The sequence below is a fragment of the Xenopus laevis genome, chromosome 3S (genome assembly GCF_017654675.1).
Source record: "Xenopus laevis strain J_2021 chromosome 3S, Xenopus_laevis_v10.1, whole genome shotgun sequence".
Classification (NCBI taxonomy): domain Eukaryota; kingdom Metazoa; phylum Chordata; class Amphibia; order Anura; family Pipidae; genus Xenopus; species Xenopus laevis.
In genome coordinates, this window is record NC_054376.1 from 108,524,474 (window position 1) to 108,539,891 (window position 15,418).

At 40.2% G+C, this 15,418-nt stretch overlaps 1 protein-coding gene across 1 annotated transcript in view; it reads left to right on the top strand.

Moving 5' to 3' along the window:
* The first annotated feature begins 10,813 nt into the window (after positions 1–10,813).
* nr3c1.S (nuclear receptor subfamily 3 group C member 1 S homeolog) overlaps positions 10,814–15,418 on the top strand; it is a 163,378-nt gene continuing 158,773 nt past the window's right edge. Inside the window, exon 1 of the mRNA XM_018256171.2 lies at positions 10,814–11,187. The gene's annotated coding sequence lies outside the window, so the exon portion shown is untranslated. The remainder of the gene's footprint in view (positions 11,188–15,418) is intronic.

A 15,418-nucleotide genomic window follows, 5' to 3' on the forward strand; every position in this document is an offset into this window, starting at 1 on the left:
TTGATTGATAGCTTCAGAAACTGTAATCCAAGTCAATCCATCAGTGGGGGAAATAGCTAAGACTGCTCTAGAGGGCTCAGCAGATTTTTAATTTTCTAGGTGTCTGCTCTGGCTTTTATTCTCCCAGACAGGGCAATATCTATAACAGAACAATATGATATATTAAGGCAGCCATTATGAGTGAAATTGCAGCCAATTGGAATCATGGGCAATTAAGCTTCTATATTTGAATATTGATTTTGCATGGAGACAGGATTGCATGTTAACTCTTGAATTTAAAGTAAGCACTACTTGGTACTGGTTGTTTCTTCACACAATGCACAATATTTGAGCCAAATCAGGCAGATTTAATCACTGGCCTTAGGGCTGACAATTGGGTCATCTATTAGGATAATGCACTTTTTGCTTGAAGGGATTGTTAGCCAGATGTAATTCCGGCAGGCCCTCATAATTGGCTTTGTCCTTATAAGCAGACAGATAAACTGTTGCCTTGGTCTGAAGGGGCCAAATCTGCCTGTGTCCTCAGCACCATGTTAAGGGGTTTTCTGTAGTCGAGAGGGTCAGAAAAGGGAAGGATTTACAGGGTGTTGAAGTATTAATTCCGGCTCTGGCCCTAACTGGTGATTTACCATCTGGGTTGGCCAAGCACCAATCTGTATACTAATTAAAGCAATAAGCAATATTGCATAAACAAACCCCTACTATCCAAGTCCCCTCACCCATTACTAACTAGTGGGTGCAGTAGGAAAGTTTTTATGAAGGCATTACAACCCTTTTTTAAAATTTTGATCAGACTGCAAAATGCAGTTGTATGCATTAAAATATAATGTTGACACACTCAGAACCAGACAATGCCATAAAACATGTAAACTTATATGAAAGGCCAAGAACTTTTTTTTTCATGTTGAAGTTCTGTTTGCACTCACAAGGCTCATTTACTAACATTGGGCACAATCCACCATCATCTTTATTGGGACAGCTACAGAATACTGAAAGCAAACATCTGATTGGTAGTTATAGGTTATTGAATCAAAGCAAACATATCCAGTGTCATTCAATGAGCAATTGTAGTCCATGTTGTTATTATTATGATTATTGTTATTAATAACATGTATTTTTAGAGCACCACCATATTTCACAGCGCTGTAAAATAAATGTACTCATACAAAGAACTTACAGAATTACATACATAGCGACCATTAACTGATACAAAGGTGAAGAGGATCCTGTGCAAAAGAGCTTACAATCTAAAATTGGAAAGGAATTGAGACACAAGGTGTGGAGATCAGCAATATGGTGAGAGATGTAGTATATGGTATTGCACTTGGTAGCTAAACAGAGTGAGAGTAGACTTCTCTAAATAAGTGTGTTTAAAGAGAACTTTTGAAAGCAGAAAGGTTGGGAGAAAGTGGGATAGACTGTGGGAGAGAATTCCAGAGAAGGGGTGCAGCCTTTGCAAAGTCTTGAATGTGAGCATGTGAGGAGGTAACTAGAGGAGAGATGAGGAGCAGGTCAGTAAACCGGGGTAGTAAGCAGTTGGGTGAGTATTTTCATATCATGTGACACTGTGGGGGTTATTTATCAAGGTCTGAATTTATCTCTGTATTTCTGAGTGAGAAATCTGAGCAACTCCGAATTTCCCGAAAGGACCTTACTTATGAAGGAAAAAGCCTGAAAAAATAGGGTTGGGCAAACTTCTGAGCTTTCCCAGAGAACTCTGAATTGTTCAGAGTTTTCCGCAAAAACCAAGATTTTTTCTGGGTTTTTTGCACAGAAACCCCGAAATCATCAGATATCCGTATGGACATCAGCGCAGACACCGGGTACTTCCCCATAGACTTATGCAGAACCTCGAGAGCTTTAAGATGCCGGGGTTTCGGATTCAGAGTTCTTAGACCATCAGACTTTAATAAATCTCGAAATATTCATATTTTTTTTTGCTACGAAAACTACGAATTATTCAAGGTTCGGATATTTGGACCATTATAAATAACCCCCTGTGTGTCATTTATAGACAAGTTTTCTTAAAAGTCAGTTCTTTTTGATAACTGATAGCAGTATTATTTCATTTCTGTGAAGATGCGGTACAAACATTTCCTGGTATTGAATTAACGATGCCACATATGTAGTTAAAGCCACGCAGGATGCTTTTGATTCTGTTTGGCAATGCTCCACATTAAAGGTAAGGCTTTTCCAAGAAACTGTAAAATTATTCTTGGTCTCCAACCACAAATGTATTCATGGCTAATTTAACATTTGGCGTTATTGTCATACTGATATAGCCTTAGGTCAGAACATCTCAGACATGTATCTTCTGTTTAAGCAGTTTCATTTACTTGACAAGGCTATTTGTTGCTGCATGCGACAATGCTGTTGTTGTGCACCTAGCAAGCTGAATGCATCCAATTTATTAAACACTATATGAACTTCCAAAGGTACTAACAGACATACTTGATTCCATAGATTGAACAGAAACCATCACAGTAAGGGATCAGTTTTCACCCTAATTAGGCTCATAGGGGCAGATTTACTAAAGGGTGAAGTGACTAACGCTGGCCAGTGTGATGTCATATCGGTACTTCACTGATTTACTAACGATTGCTGGCGTAACTTCACTAGCGAAGGAGATAGACTCTAACACCAGACGAATTTGCGGACTGGCAAATGGACGTAACTACGCAAATTCACTAAGATGCGGATTTTACTGAACGTTACCTCTTGCGCCAGACTTGCTGCAACATATATGTCCATTGTACTTTAACTGCACGCCGTATGCAAATTAGGCAACGCTAGCGCAACTTCACTTTGCTTGCCACAGTAATGCTAGCGCAACTTCGCCAGCGTTCGGTGCCCTGGACGCAACTTCGGATTTTAGTGAATTGGCGATGTCCAGGCGAATCTACACCTGGCCAAGTGTTGCGCTGTGAGCGAAGCCGTCGCTGGCGAATTTTCTGAGGTTAGTAAATTTGCCCCATGGTGTAATGTAGTGATAGATTCTGGGACTTGAAGTGTCTTTGCATTCCACAGTGGGTGGTGCACAGATTCCAAATCTGACAGCGGAAATACAACCGAAATACAGGTCTGGGTAAGGTATGAGTTGAATAAAACTGTAAGCCTAAGAGAAGTGGGGGTTGGGAAATGGTTTGTACAAGTATCACGATCATTTATTTATATAGCGCCGACTAGATACGCAGTGCTTTAAGTATCATGGTTCCCTTTCAATCTATGAAATCTTAAATGTCTGTGTATTAATTTATATTCATTTCTGGAAATTCAAATACTGTTTATGTACATTTTCTACAAAAGCTTGTGTCAAAATGTCCCTTTGACAAAAAGATTTATCTTGTGTGTAAAACCTAGCTGAGAGGTGTACTGTTTTCTTCCACTGATATTTTAAATACTGTAATTTGTTACTTTAGCATATTTCAAATCATGCCATGCTCATACCTCTTTTTAAAATTCAGCAATGTGTTTGAATTCTGTTAAAGCTTCTGCTGCCTTGATTGCATTGACTGTTTTAAATTGGATGCAATGGAGCGCATATATTGACCCAATTCAATAAGATACTTGCATCCAGTCCTGGAATTGGGGAGGGATGCACAGGGATGCCATCCCTTCACTTCTTTAATTCTGTGAAATAGCATCTCCTCAGTGGGATGCAAGAGTTTTGACTCACGGAACTTTCCTTTGCTCCTCTGCACTTCTGCATGCAAATAAAATGCAGAGGTAAAATATAATATAGTTAAATAAATACAATAATCCCCCAACCAGTGGCTTGTGAGCAACATGTTGCTCACCAACTCCTTGGATGTTGCTCCCAGTGGCCTCCAAGCAAGTGTTTATTTTTAAATTCCTGGCTTGTAAACAAGTTTTAGGTCCATAAAAACCAAAGTGCACTGGCAAACAAAGCCTTTTTTAGGTTGCCAGTCCACATAGGAGCCACCAGTAGTCAACTACAGTTTATAATTGGCACCCCCAGGAATTTTTTGCATCCTTGTGTTGCTCTCCAACTTTTTTAACTTTTGAATATGGCTCACGCGTAAAAAAGGTTGGGGACCTAATATAGAGGATAAAAGGAGAGACAAAATTGCTGGGACAGAGGTAGAAAAGATAGAAAAGTGTTAAACAGATAAAGAAAGTGGAGGCATCAGAGAAGGTTATAGAGGAAAGGAGAGAAGAAGAAAACAGGGGAAACAAAAAGACAGAATGAAGGTATTAAACAGCAGCAGATTAAGGAATAGTGAGAGAATGATATATATGAAATAATCTTGGGTAATATAGAATATGATGGGGTTGATATGACACAATACACAGACAAGGAGCTGTGTTTGAAGAAGCTGGATTGACAGCCAAGAAAAAGTCATATGTACAATTTTCATTTTGGGGTCCCTAAAGGTCTCATACATAAATCTATGCATACTGGACATCAAATACCAAAGAGGAAATAGCAAAATGGCTTAGCTTTAAAGTGGGTGAAACCAGAAAGTTTTGGTGCATGAGGCTTTTTATAACAATGGGTGTGGCTTATGGTTGTGGGAGGGGCTTTTTTAGCACACCGCTCTACGCTCACCACACAGAGCATCCCTCCACTTTTTTAACTCCAATTCAAGCACTGCTTGCACCCAAATATGCTCCTGCACTTTCACGTGATTGACAATGTGTCCATCCTTCTTCTTCTAATAAATTGTATGCAACTGTGCCTAAGATACTTTATAAACCCTAGAGCTACTGCTGCCTCGGCTTGACAGTAGGTCCATGGTTCTTACAGCGGGTTGCATCAACAGGTGCCCCACATTTGCAACTAGTAAATCTGTTGCACATGATGTTTTGCACAGGTTCTCTGGAATTGATTTAACTACCAGTCCAAAGCAACTTGCGCCTGAATCTCACTCTATGGTGCTTGTGTTTTGACACAAATAAGATGCAAAATGCACCTAGAATTTTCAGAGTTTGGGTTGTGATTTTGCATCAGGCTCAATGTGTACACAGTAGCAGCTTGGAGTGTGGCTACAATTATGCTGACATTCTTTAGCCCTCGTGTAAGTCATCCCTCTTTATCTCTATTAAACCATTTTTTGTTAGAGTACCAGGGACTGCTCAGACAGAGAATGCACAGGAAGTTGAAGGATAAGGTTTCGTAATAGAAATCACTTTTAATAGACAGTAGCAATTGTCTGGAAACATAAACAAGCAGTGCGGAATTATGCAAGGAATGAGAAACCATTCATCTCATGTTGCTCTCTCTAACATTTGTCTCTCGTGATTTTTTCTTGAGGAGAACAAGCTGCTAGCTTGAGAGAAACAGGATATGTACTTGAGTCGAGCATGTGTTAAAGTGAGACATTAATAGCCCATATGGATGCTGCACAAGATACAACGACAATAATCCCCTGTAAATATTAACATGTATTGTTATGTTAACATGTATTATTATTAACATGTATTATTTGGGGCATTCATCTAAATATACAGATGTCACCATCATTCTTTAAGAATATGTAACCTTTGCTGGCCCTGTCTTCTAGAGCGGGATTACACTCCAGCACAGACAGGGAGACTACCTACTGGTGATCAGGCAAACCAGGGAGACCTCTGTAGTATTAATGGGAGAGACTAGAAAAACTGACTCCTCCTAGGGATATATTATATACTAGAAAAGAAATATACTGTATCAACAACAATCTACTTTATAAAGAAAATGCAATGACAATCATGCATATGGGGCACATTGGGGCCGTTTTACTAAGTAGCAGAAAAGGAAATATATCCCATACCTTTATAAAATATGTGTGTGCACCTGCTTAGACAGGCCGGGGCGAGCTTTGCTTGGACACTATCACTATATTTTTTAAACGATTTATTTTAATGATTTACCGTACTTCAAAAATTCAAGTTTTTTCACTATAAAATTAAAATTTAAAAAAAAAAACTCAAATTTTCTGAGATTTATTATACCTCAAGGATGGAAAAAGTCCAAAAAAATCCGGCATCTCAGACCTGCTGAGGTTGTACTGTATATAAGTCAATGGGAGAGGTCCCTATCCTATTTGAAAGTTTCTATGATCTGCACTGAAATTGGCCTAAAAATCCGATTATTACGGATTTTTTGGGCAAACATCCGGAAAAATCACGCCTTTCGGAAAAAAGCCCAAAAAATGGAGCGATTTGGGGAGAAACTCTGAAAAAAACGTACGATTCGGGGTTTCGCTCGATTTTATCGAGTTTGTCCCTGATCCGATTAAATCATGCTTTTTTAATAATAAATAAGGTCCAATCGTAGATTCAAGTTTAGACTGACTTGTTTATTTATAAGTATTTAATTATATAACACATTTCTGCATCACTTTACAGAGATTTTATATAACTCATTAGTTCCTGTCCCAGGGGAGCTTACAATCAAAGGCCCCTATCACATTCACACACCATGGTCATATCAAGGCCCAAATATTCTGCCTGTATGTTTTAGGAGTGTGGGAACACATAACAATATAACACCCACATAGACATGTTGAGAACATACAAATTACTAGGCAATAGATACCAAGTAACAATAAAAATCAGGACCCCAGCTCTACAGATGCGCTAACCACTAAGTCACAGGGGCAAATTCACTAAGATGCGAAGTTGCGCCAGGCGCAACTTCGCCGCACTTCGCCGCACTTCGCCAGGCGTAGTTTCGCCAGGGCTCCGCAAATTCACTAAAATCCGAAGTTGCGCATAGGGGTAGAGTAAGGTTGCGGAGTTGCGCTAGCGTTGATTCGCTATATAAAGCGAAGTTACGCTAGCGAAGGCAAATTTGCATACGGCGCGAAATTCAAATTTCAATGGAGGAACACGTATCTGCACTACAAATGCCTAGAAAACCTTCAAATCTGCAAATAAAAATTTTATTTTGCCCTACACATGTGCCCACTGTCTAGGTAAGTTGCCATGAGTCAGGAAATGTAGGGGGGAGGAAGGGTTAGCCCCAAAACGCCAGCGTTTTTTGGGACTTAGAAAAAAAAATTACTTTTTTTTAAACAATCCCTATCTACTCTATTGCGCTTCGCCAGGTCTGAGGTGGCGAAGGAAGTCTAGCGTAAAAGGTAGCGTTCAGTATACTGCGCAAGTTAGTGAATTTGCGTAGTTTCGTCGCTAGCGAAGATTCGCCTGGCGTAAGGTTGCGAAGTAACACTAGCTAAACTACGCCAGCGTTCGTTAGTGAATTTGCGCAGTAGCGAAAATGCCAAACGCTAGCGAATTAACGCTAGCGTTCGGCGCTTCGCGGCTTAGTGAATTTGCCCCACAGTACCTGTATTTTTTAACATTCCTAAAATCAGCAATATAGAATTCAATTCATATTTAGCAATAGAGCATATAGAATCCAATAATAGAGAATTCACTTCATATGCAATGCACATAAATAACATGCAGCATGTACTGTCATTGTGCAGAAGAAGTGCTGACAGTGTTATACCACAAGTATTTTAGTTCTTGACATTTCTTATTTTCTGTAGGATGATCTTTACAGATATACAGTATAAAAGCCAAAGTCAGCTCTGACTCAGTTATTGCTGGCTTTTTGCCATTAAAATAGTTCTCCCCCATATGTATATAACATCAGCATTCAAAAATGCATTTACAGGTATGGGACCTGTTAGCCAGAATGTTGGGACCTGGGGTTTTCTAGATAACTGATCTTTCTGTAATTTGGATCTCTGTGCCTTATGTCTACTAAAAAATGATGTAAACATGAAATAAACCCTATAGGCTAATTTTGCCTCCAATAGGGATTAATTATGTCTTAATTTGTTTCAACTACAAGGTTACTTTTTTATTATTACAGAGAAAAGGGACCTTAATTCACAACAGCTCCTTATTGGTTTAAAGTCTAGGGTACATGAATTGATGAAAGTTTATTGAGAATAAGGGGCACATTTACTAAAGGGTGATTTTTTTTTTGGTGGCAAAAATTCAACAAAATGGCAATTCGCAGCTAATTTGTCAATTTACTAAAAGGCGAGTAAGACAATTCACTAGCGAAATTGACAATTCGCAACGAATTCGCCAATTTAATAAAAGGCGAGTAAGACAATTTGCTGGTGAAAAACCTCAGCTCTAGAGAACTTTTTCACTGAAAATCAGGTAATTTATTAAAGTGCGAACAGTACCCTATTCACCAAAGTGTAATTTGGCAGGTTCACTCTGGCGAATTCCCATTATAAAGATAGAGCAGTCACTTAAATCGCAATAAACATCACACTTTCCATGCTACTTTTCTCCATGGTGAAGTGAGGTGAACTTTGGTGAAGAGAAAATTCACACTTTAGTAAATGTGCCCCTAATGGGTGAAGACACACAGAGCTACTTGTATCAGCTACTTGTCACGGCTTGAAAAATAGATAAAGCTGCTAATTACTGATAATTATCTCTATGTGTGTTTTAGCAGAGGCAATTCTCAATATTATCTATGGCGGGGTATTTTCTGACATTTTGTAGCCGTAAGGGCTAGTCCACACGAGGAGATTCTGGAAGATTTTGTTGCCTGGCGACTAATCGCCTCGTCTTTTGAGCGACTATCTCCCTGAACTGCCTCAGCGTTTTTCCCCATAGGTTACAATGCAAAGTCGCCTGCGCTAATGCAGACATGGCGATGTGTTTTCAATAGTCGCCCAAAGTTGCCTCACTGAGGCAACTTCGGGCGACTATAGAAAACGCATCGCCGCCAACTTTGTATTGTAGCCTTGGGGAAAAACGCAGAGGCAGTTCGGGGAGATAGTCGCTCAAAAGACAAGGCGATTAGTCGCCAGGCGATAAAATCTCCCCGAATCTCCTCGTGTGGCCTTACCCTTACAAGTAGCTGCTACTAAGTAGTCCCGTGTGTCTTCACCCTAAACGATTGTAGCTGGGCTTAAAAGTGCCACGGCAGAGTCAGCATATACATGTGACAAACTAAATGAAGATATTTTTGTTTCACCCTACGAGACTCATCGTCCACTATCTTGACCTTGTGCCTCTTTTTGCTTTGGAAAGATTGTGGGCACTTATTTGTGTGTGTCATTTTTAAGGAATGAGTGATTAGAATGAAGTCCCTATACATATGTAAGTGCTGAGACTTGCTGTCTACAAGGCGTACAATGCTACCTTATAGTCAATAACTGTAACTATAGTCACAACAATTGACTTTAGAATTAATACTATTACTGACAAGTAATGGGAAAGCTTGTGTACACTATAAGAAAGGGACAGCACTTGCTACTCACTAATTGGAGGGGGGTACTAAATTGTGGGTAACAAAACATGGCAATGCCAGTTCTCGCCAAATATTGCACATTGCTTGTTGCATTAATAAATGATCTCTGCAGTGTTTAAAATATGTTAAGCGGTATTGTTGTATTGTTTCAATGTACAGTGTTCTCGGAGTCTGATTCTTGAAATAATAGCAACCATCAGATCAGGTCTATAATTGTTTCTGCTCCATTGCTTCCACCATAAGATACACTGTAAACAGCATGTAAACATTACAATGCACACAGCACAACAAAAAAACAACGACAGAGCTCAGTGGAACTTTTAAATAGACTTCGCCTCTCAAAATAAAATAAAAAAACACTCATGTTTGGCAAATGAGGTGCCTGAATATAGGGTTGCCACCTGGCCTGTAAAAAGGATGGTTGATCCCAATGTTATTAAAGGAACAGTAACACCAAAAAATGAAAGTGTTTTAAAGTAATGAAAATATAATGTAGTGTTGCCCTGCAATGGTAAAACTGATCTGTTTGCTTCACAAACACTACTACAGTTCATATAAACAAGCTGCTGTGTAGCAATGGCAGAAAGTTTTTTTCCAGTTATTACAGTTTTGCTAATGAAGTTGAATTGCCCTTTAAACTATGAATCTTACTTTTCCCAAGGGACCTGTTATCTTATATTGTTACAATTGCTTATTTGCTTATCTAGATCCATTTTAATTGTTACAAATGTATCTTATCTTCTGTTGTGGCTGTTCTGGGCTCTCTGCCAAAAGCCAATTAAGTTAGAAACTTTGTTTCTTTTTCTGGCTGTTCAGTACTGAGAAAAACGGGACTTTCCAGTACAAATGAGGGACTGCGGGCAGACCCGGACTGGCAATCTGTGGGTTCTGCCAAATGCCAGAGGGGCTGCTATAAGGTGCCAAAGAAAGTCAGTATTTAGTGGGCTGGTGGGGTCTGTTTGGGTCTCTGTGTGGTTTGATTGGGCCTCTATGTACCTGAAATGCCAGGGCTTATTTTAATTCTCAGTCCGGACCTGACTGCGGGTTAATCTGTCAAAAGAGGGACTGTCCCTCTAAAAACTGGATAGTTGGGAGGTATGCGTTTCTGAAGCAAATACAGCAGTTTTACTAGGACAGGGAAACATTGCATTATATTTTTATTACTTTAAAAAATTTTTTTGATGTTACTGGTCCTTTAATAGGGAAAAAAATAGATATATAAGAAGGCGGGTATTGTTTTCCGGAAAAGGTGGCAACCCAACCTGCATACAAAATAGAAAATAAACAGCTACTTTTCCTGCCAACTCGGGGTACTTAGGGGCATGTTTACGAATGGAGATAAATATCTGGAAAGATTTCTGGAGATCTTGCCCATGGCCACCAATCAGCAATTAGATTTAAACAGCCAATTACAAGTTGGAAAACAAAAGCAAAGCTCTGATTGGTTGTTTGAGCAACAGCTCCAGAGATCTCTCCAAATATTTATCTCCAATATTAGTAAGCATGCCCCTACAAACTTGTTTATCGTATACCGCTCATAACGTGATCCCTTTTCATTTTATTTTCTCTTTACAGAGGGCCTGCACTGGTGACCCTGACATTTCCGTTACTAAGATGGCGGCAAAGAATATCAACCGCCTTAGTTCCCTTGCCGCTCCTTTAGCAAGGTGGCGCCTGTAAGCGAAACCTGCCTCCTTTACCAATATGGCGGTCAAAGGGCTTCAATTCCCCCTAGATGAGCGAGCCCCGTAGCTTGACAGCTCCGCGCCCAATATGTCCGGAAGACAAGAGTCGGGCCCGAAGCTTAGTTAGTTGACACTTGACCTCGAGTAAGTTCATAAGAAAACCGAGGGCTGAAAGAGAGGGAAAGAGCCACAAACAAGCGGCGCAGTGCCATGTCCTGCTGGGGGATCCTCGGAGGTGACAAAGTGCAGTAACTGGAAATACGGCGAAAGGTAGGACTGAAACTCCACTTTATTCGGATAATGAGCCAGGGGCAGTCCCGGTTGTGGGATCTGTCAGGGCTGCTGTAACGCTGAACATTACTTCGAGTTAACCAGTTAGGTGCCGGCTGGGAAAGTTTGACAAGAAGTGTCTAGGTTAGCTGGCAGAGCGTGAGACTGCGGCTGACACGGAGCCACTGAGAGAAACATGAGCCCTCACTTTATTTCTGTGTGTGCTGCACTTACACAAGTGTGCCGGGATAATCTTTCCAGCAAGGTCATAAGTACTCCTGTTATTATGTCGCAAACCTCCTCCGAGGCACTTCCGCACACTGACCAATCACACGCTTTCCACTCACCAAACATGGGCAAAGCTCATTTACAGCTCAAGGTTTCCCTGGACACAAAGGGGCAAATTTACTAAAAGGCGAAGTGACTAACGCTGGCGAATCGGTTTATTAACGAGCGTTGGCGTAACTTGGCTGATAGACTCTAACGCTACTTGGCACTCTAACGCCAGGCGAAGTTTTGCTCTGGCGAATGGATGTTACTTCATGAATTCACTAAGATGCGCATTTTATTGAACGTTACACGTTCCGCCAGACTTGCCTCCGCCGGCTCAGACCAGGCCAAGTGCAATAGAATGTATAAGGGCTTCTTCAATTTTTAGTTGAAAAACTTTTTAAGTCCCAAAAAACATCGGCGTCTTTTAGTTTTTCAGGGTGATAGGCTGCAAAAGTCCATAATTTTTTTTTCGGGTACCCAGGTTCCCCCCTACATTTCCTAACATATGGCACATAAACTATACACTGGGCTCATGTGTAGGGCAATATAACAACTCTATTTTCTTTTATTAAGGTTCCCTGGACTTGTGTAGTGTAATGTATTTGCTGCAACATATACGTCCATTCAACTTTAACTTCCCGTCGTATGCAAATAAGCCATCACTTCGCTTCGCTTGGCGCAATAACGCTAGCGCAACTTAGGCCAGAGTTTGGCGCCCTGGACGCAACTTCGTATTTTAGTGAATTTGCGTTTTCCTGGCGAATCTACACCTGGCGAAGTGTTGCAATGTGAGCAAAGCTGGCGTTGGCGAATTTACGAAGGTTATTGAACTTGCCCCAAAGTTCCCAGATCATTAGTCACTGAGTTTGGGATCTCTGGGGCTGGAAACCATTAATTTAAAACGTAACCTTTGAACAATTTCTTCTAAAACAAGTCATGCAAAGAGCTAGGGGTACTATGAGCTCTTTATGGATATACATAAAGATGGGATACTGGGTAATGGAGCAGATATATTTATGAGAAGTTAAAAGTCATACATATATTGTTTGTAGTGCTTTGTTAGGGCTTTAGCACATGGGCAGATTCGGGAAGATTTAGTCGCCTGCAGCAATGCACTCGCGGCGCTTTGATTTCCAAAGTCGCCCGAAGCTTCCTCGTGAGGCAACTTCGTGCGACTTCGGAAATCGAATCGCCTCGACTGCATTGCCTCAGGCGATTTTTCATTTTAGCAGGTGGAAGGCAGTTCGGGGGGTTTTGTCGCCCCAAAGAAGAGGCGATTAGTCGCCAGGCAACTACATCTCCCTGAATCTGCCCGTGTGCTAAAGCCTTTGTAGGTATACTGCTTAGGGATACCAAACCTCCACAAAAGATTCAACCAAAAATCTATAAAATGTCTGATTTGCATAACAAATTAGAGACAGATGTGAACAAAAAAGTGTTGAATTCAGTCCAAAGCTTTCAAGTCACACAACAAAAGGTTTTGGATTCAATTTGGCTGAACCAGTGCCGATTCTGACTAAGGAGCCGTCTGAGGCGGCTCCTGCAATGCCGCCCTCCCTCACCAACTTACATGTCGGGAGGGGAGGCAGAAACACTATTGCGGAAGCACAATTGCGCTCTCTCGCATAGTACAGCCGAATTTCCGTTCAAATCGCTCTTAAAGGCAGGGCGCTTTTTGCTGCCTGGAATCCTTTCAGGCGCTGCCTGAGGCGAGCGCTCAGCTCGCTCATTGGCGGCGCGCCCCTCGGCTGAACATATATTATTTTGTAGAATCCAGCATATAGTGTCAGGATTTGGACAGTCCCCAAAGCAATTCCTACTGTAGCATCTGACAGTGCAGGGAGCCAGTTTACATTCATTAGTTGGGACCTTCACAGGCTGCTTAGAGCTGCAGTACATGGTGATTTATTAGGCTGCATGATACAGTTACGCTATCGCTAAGGTTCAAATGGTAATTTCGAGTTCAAATTATTTTTTTTTGTTGGTCAAAACTCACAATTTCGAATTTAAAAGCATCAACTCGAATTGGAATGTGAATGTGAGATTTATCACACCTCGACCTTGGAAACAGTTCAAATTCGAATATTCGCCACCTAAAACCTGCCGAGTTAATTTAAAGGGATACTGTTATGGGAAAATATGTTTTTTTCAAAACACATCAGTTAATAGTGCTGCTTCAGCAGAATTCTGCACTGAAATCCATTTTTCAAAAGAGCAAACAGATTTTTTTATATTCAATTTTGAAATCTGACATGGGGCTAGACATATTGCCAGTTTTCCAGCTGCCCCCCAGTCATGTGACTTGTGCTCTGATAAACTTTAGTCATTACTTCTGTACTGCAAGTTTGAGTGATATCACTCAATTATTTTTCCATTTCTTCAAAATCTAAGTTTAAAGTTGAATGTTCGTGTCTCTGGTGTTTGTCTGGCAGCTCAGTAATTCATGTGCAGATTCTGAACTGTTAAAATTTTGCAGCATTTAGTTGATACATTTCTCAGCAGTATCTCTGGAGTATTAGCAACTATTATATCAATTCTAACAGCTGCCTGTAATGAAACTCAGTGTGGTCTGGGCTGCTTAGGGATCATCATAAATTATCAAAGCAATATCTGCCAGAAGCCGATACAGCAAGACTGATTAATAATCAGAATATACAGACTGCACTGGGTCCTGTGTTGTCATGTAATCTAATGTGGATTTTATAGTTTTTTTATTGTTTAATACAAACTTTCTCAAACTATGCAGAACCAGTGGCTTCAAATAATTCTCCAAATAGAATCCCAGTTTATCAGTTTAAATCTGGCTCCATGATCTTTGCCCCTGCAGCTGGAGTTGGAAACAGTAAAGGGGATGTAAAGGCAAAAATAAAATCCAATACAAACCTCTACACAGTCGTCGACTGCTCTACAGGAAAAAAATAAATAAACAAAGCTGCTCCCCCTGCTGTTCATAAGTATGATTGTTTCCCTGCTCAGCAGTTAGGGACCATCTGACAATTCCTATCCACAGCAGTAAATGAAGGGAGAATTTCACTGCATACAGTCAGGTTTCTTATAAAAACGGTACACATTTTTTAATCAAAGTATATTGGAGATAGGTTTCTTTTTCATTAAAGAAGGTAAAAATGGCATTCTAGACAGTTTTTTCCACTGACCTATGGATGTCTATTGCAGTGGCGTGCCACCATCTTAAACACTTTCCCCAGTTGCCCCTGGTTAGATTTAGGGGCAGATTTATCAAAGTGTGAGATTAGAATTCACCACAAAAATGTACTTTTTATTCATTCCTATGGGATTTTTAAAAGCATAATTATGAAATGTTAAAGTCCATTGATAAATACAATTCTAAAAATCCCATAGGAATGAATTGAAAGTGAGTGAGTTTTTCTGTGGTGAGTTCTAATCTCACACTTTGATAAATCTGCCCCTTAGACCTGCACATCAGAAGTATTGGCACCCCCACAGAATTCATGTCCTTTGAATGCTTTTTAAAATAGGAGTAATTCATAAATGCTAAAAGCAGAATCTATCCCATTTTTTGGGATTCTGGAAACATTGTTGCCTAAACACAAAGAAGCCTGCAAAAATATTATTACAATTTCTTTGGGGCTGTCTTATATCTTACAGTAAATGCAAATGAAGAATGATAGACCCACTGTAACAATATATATATTATGTTACAGAAAACAACTTTCCTTTTTTTACATTTAATAGGGCCTCTAGTTGTGACCCCAATCTACAGAAGAGACTTTTTAGTCTTTATGTTTGTTTTACTCTTCCTTTGGAAATGCTGATGCATTTTATGTGGATTGGACACTGGAATCAAAGCCATTCTTTTAATCCTAGTATTTATACTGAGTGCATTCCCAGTTGCTTATTTTTTTATGAGCAGGCTTGAGGAACAGGAGTCCAGGGCTATGACACTGCATTATTATCAACTTGATTGATGGACTGTTAT